We start from the raw sequence: 5,135 nt of genomic DNA on the forward strand, positions 1-5,135 counted from the left end.
TTTAATGCCGACGCCCAACATCACTGTCTGTGTTCTCGTTCTCATATCCATTTGCTCTTTCCCAGCATACAGCGCTAAGACCGTGTTAACTGTGTGTACATATATATTATAAATATATGTATATTAAATATAAAACGAATTGTCCCTCTTGCTGTTACGTGTTAATTTATTGTGCCAAGCTCAACAATACTTGAGATGAAGGAATCCATTTTGATTTTCTATAATAATAAAAAAAAACATTTTTTGAAAAAAAAAGAATATTGAAAAACGGAGGGAAAGGGGCTGATACAAAACAAAAAAAAGATATATTTTTGAAATATCCAAAAACATATATTTAAAAATATATTTGGAAATTGCTGTAATTGCGCGGAAGATAAAATTTAAGGCAAGAACATTTTGGCGCAGAGAGAAAAAAAATCGATCCCCTTGACATCACATTTCTGCCGATGACCAATTCTCATTCAAGATGGCGATTTCCGCGGTACAAATTGGTAGGCGATTAAGAGTGGTGCACCTTTGGCTACTACAGCGAGCATGCAAATTTATTGGACTGCTAGAGTTTGAGGCAGGGGAAACGTAAAAATGTGAAAGTATTGTTTGGAAATGTTATTTTGCACTGAACATCAAGAGGTCTTTGTGTGCTCGAGTTTGCTAAAAAAAATAAATAAAATAAAAAACATATATATGAATATTGTTAGAAGCAAATGAAACGTGATTCAGTTCCCATGCTTTGCTTTTGCATTCAAGTTGAAATGTAAAATTAAAAACAAAAACATTAAAAATTGTTAATTGTGCTAATAAAGTTTACTGTATCGATCTTCATTGTGTCTTCTGTGTAGTCATTCGTAAATAAATGTATTTTTACTCTTAATTATTGAGGTCCAGGTTAAGAGGCCAAGGGCAATGGAAAATCGATGAGCAGAAGGTATTATAATGAATATTACAATGAAATTGAAACATCTGTTGGTCAGTTCTTCCGACCTTATTACAGTCGGGAGAAAAGTTCAGAAGAAGAATGGAGAACTCTTCTGACGTTGCTCTTCTTAGGAAAGACAGGAGAAAAAGTAAGTTGAGGTTTTCTCCCAGTGGTATCATGGAATTACTGACCAGCAGTTGGCACTGTTGCTTCAATTTCATTATAATTTGGAGCTTTCTGGGGTTTCTGGTTTAGGAATTCCATTCCTGTACTAGTAAACAGTATGTGGGTCCCGTTTTGATCCTAGTATAGTTCATCCTTAAAGGAAAACTATACCCCCAAAATGAACACTTAAGCAACAGATAGTTCATGTCATATTAAGTGGCATATTAAAGCATCTCACCAAACTGGAATATATATTTAAGTAAATCTTGCCCTTTTACATCTCTTGCCTTGAGCCACCATTTCGTGATGGACTGTGTGCTGCCTCAGAGATCACCTGACCAGAAATACTTAACAGGAAGAGATCACCTGACCAGAAATACTGCAGCTCTAACTGTAACAGGAAGAGATCACCTGACCAGAAATACTGCAGCTCTAACTGTAACAGGAAGAGATCACCTGACCAGAAATACTGCAGCTCTAACTGTAACAGGAAGAGATCACCTGACCAGAAATACTACAACTCTTACTGTAACAGGAAGAGATCACCTGACCAGTAATACTGCAGCTCTAACTGTAACAGGAAGAGATCGTCTGACCAGAAATACTGCAGCTCTAACTGTAACAGGAAGAGATCACCTGACCAGAAATACTACAACTCTAACTGTAACAGGAAGAAGTGTGGAAGCAAAAGACCCAACTCTGTCTGTTAATTGGCTCATGTGACCTAACATGTATGGTATGTTTGTGAGTACAGTGAATCCTACGATCCCAGGGGGCGGCCCTTATTTATAAAAATGGCAATTTTCTATTTATGATTACTCAATGGCACATACTACTAGAAAAGTATATTATTATGAAAATGGTTTATTTACATGAAGCAGGATTTTACATATGAGCTGTTTTATGCAATATCTTTTTATAGAGACCTACATTGTTTGGGGGGTATAGTTTTCCTTTAACCGCTTTATTGTATGGACAAAGCCTAGACCACTATACCTAGACACTGATCTTTCACGTTGTCTTTTACATTTTAAAGATAAATAAGGGGCTAGGTCATCTATGGGAATGAGACAGTCAACCTCGTGTCACAGGTTGTATTTTGCAACATGTGTAGCATAACTTCTTTTTTTGGGGAGGACAGAGGATAAAAGTGGGCCCTGTTGGTCAGTTCTTCCAACCTTTCTACAGTCGGGAGAAAAGTTCAGAAGAGCAGAGAATTCTTCTGATATTGCTCTTCTTAGGAAAGACGGGAGAAAATGTTATGAGGTTTCCTGTTTTCTCCCAGTGGTATCATGGAAAGACTGGCCACTAGTTGGCGCTGTTGCTTTAAATTCATTATAATTTGGAATTTTCTGATTAAGAAACATTACATATACCCACAGTATAAGGGTCCCATTTTGATCTTAGCTCACCGTACTTAACCAATGTATTGTATGGACAAAGACTATACCACTATTTGATAAGATAAGATTATAATCTTTCACATTGTCTCTTATATTTTGAAGATAAATAAAGGGCCAGAACATCTATGCTTGTATTTTGGAACTTGCAATGCATTTCGGCATAGTTTAATCCTCTGAACTCTGTTGGGTGCAGAATGGAAAAATAAAATGTTTAGAGGGTGTAGATGTAAATGGGAACATTTTGATCCTTCACTCTTTTGGTCCATCCCACTCTGCAGGTTAGCTAGCACAGGTAAGTGATTGTGACGTACAGGCCTCTAATCTGGTAATACCAGCACATAATCACATATACCAGATATTACAATCTTGCAGTATGGAAACATCATAAGCAGTTTTTGGACTGTAGGCTACACCAGGTTCTGAATAACAGTTTCATGTTACTTGGCTATTAGAAAACAAAAATGTGCAGTCAAAGGCTGCCCTTAGCATTATGGATCCACCACCAGTTGGCAGCAGACATGGTCGATGTAGGACATCCTTTGGATTTCTTGAAAATTAACACATCTGGATGCAGTCAAAACGGCGAAGGACCAGTGATAAATACATCTCCACCAACCAGGTTTCAGACTTTAGAATAAACAGTACGGATCTTGCACCAGATGTGCAGGTGCATTTATTCAAGGCTTGGGTGGTATCGGAGATGATGCACACACTCGGCAGAAAGCATGCACCATAAAAATACTTTATCCATCCCATGTGGCCAATCGGTAGTCTCAGAGAAAGACCACCAAGCTTGGAACCCCTCAGGGCTTTAAAGGGCACCTATCACAGCCAAAATCAAACACATATTAACAATCTGACCAGTACAAGCTAAACACGTTTAATCAAACTACATATATAGTTTTTTGAAAAAACTGCAGGTTTTAAAAAAATCCCTTACTTTGTCAAATGGGTTCTTTCACTAAGGGAGGCCATATTGAGACTCTAACAGAGACTCTAATATGCAAATTTCAGGAGAATGCTCAGATTGTAACACTGCTTTGAGTATTCTACCCAGAATGCCTTGTTTTAGTAAACTCCTCCACTAGAAGTATCCACTAGTAGTGCTGCCACCTGCTAACTTCCAGCAGGGGGCAGCACTACTGTACAGCAGCTAACACACAGGTTTGGCTGATTTGAAAATAGCTTAGAAGGGTTGATAAGCAAACAAGGAATTTGAACTGAGCATGTGCGAGATTTCAGAGCTACAGTTGGCTGGGAAGATATAGGTAGGAGGAGCCAGTGAAATCCAAGATGGCTGCCTCAGCTAGAACTGCAGTGGAGATAGGGGAGATATTGCAGAAGGAATAGTGAGCTGATCATTTACATTATACAAACAATTCTAACTGTTTTAAAAATCGGATTTCTTGAACTTTCACATAGCTAGGCTGTAGAAGAGGCCTTACTCTACAGAACTCAACAGTCAATTGGTTAAAGAAAAATAAAGGACAATTCCACTGACAAACACAAGAATGTTCTATTATGGCCATCCCTTTCCGCTTCCTGTGCTCTTGGGATCTTGTACAGTACTAAACTTAGAAGGTGGTCCATAGCTCACACCTCCATTTTTTTGGCTCCCATGACTAGCAGAAGAGCCCTCGGTGAAGGGATTGTTAGGGCAGTTTTGGCAGGAGACACAGTGATGAAGATGCCCAACTTGGTAATGTTACAAGAAGGCTTTTTTTTCTACACTAGACAACTGGACTGTACACATCTACTAATCACTTTGGACTTTTTACTAAGAGAATTTTGAAAGGAATTTGGTGAACTCTGTTACAAGTACCTAGGATTGAATGGGCTAATTAACATAATTGGTGGGCGGTGCTACTGTGTGGTATTATAAAGTTGTTGGTTTACCACTGTTTGTCACACTTGAAAAAGGGCCTTGGTGCCCGAAACATGTTGTGTGTGGATGCACAATAAATCTTAAATGCAGTTATTCTGCCTACAGCTGTGATTCCCATACTTTGACATAATCGTGATTTATAAGAGGAGGCCACGGACGGAGCTGCCAGCAGAAACACACAGTCTGGCTATACCAAAAGTGCGGCTTATGAGTGTAAACCTACTACAGAGACAACTTGGTAATGTTAATTAGGGAATGCTTGCATGGAAGACTAAAGGTGGACAGGGAGAACTGATAATTTGTCGATGGCAAACAAGCGGGTCTCTCCCTGATATGCCTACATTGAGGTGGCCGATGCCCTAGGGCCCAACTATCGGATCAGATTTGAGGCTATACGGGCAGTCGGATCATGGGACTACATCACCGAACAGATAGGGCCGCAATCCCATTTTTTACAGCCAATTTCCGGCCATATATCAATCTTGGATGCCCATCGTATGGCTCCACACATGGGCCAATATGCTGCTGCCTCTGTCTGTCGGCAGCTTTTATAGGCCCGTGTATGGGGGCGTTAAGGGTAGGACCACTTTGAACATCAGAAAGGTACAAAGGTAGGAATGGAATGGAAGATAATGCACCCAAATTTACTTCTTTCCTAGCCTTGCTTTTCCTTGAGAGCAGTGGCGTAACTAGATATTACTGGGCCCCACAGCAAATTATTTTTCAGGCCCCCAAAATGTTTTGGGGTTGACTTGTTTCTCCAATA

This window comes from Xenopus laevis, chromosome 8L (genome assembly GCF_017654675.1).
Source record: "Xenopus laevis strain J_2021 chromosome 8L, Xenopus_laevis_v10.1, whole genome shotgun sequence".
In the NCBI taxonomy this organism is placed as follows: domain Eukaryota; kingdom Metazoa; phylum Chordata; class Amphibia; order Anura; family Pipidae; genus Xenopus; species Xenopus laevis.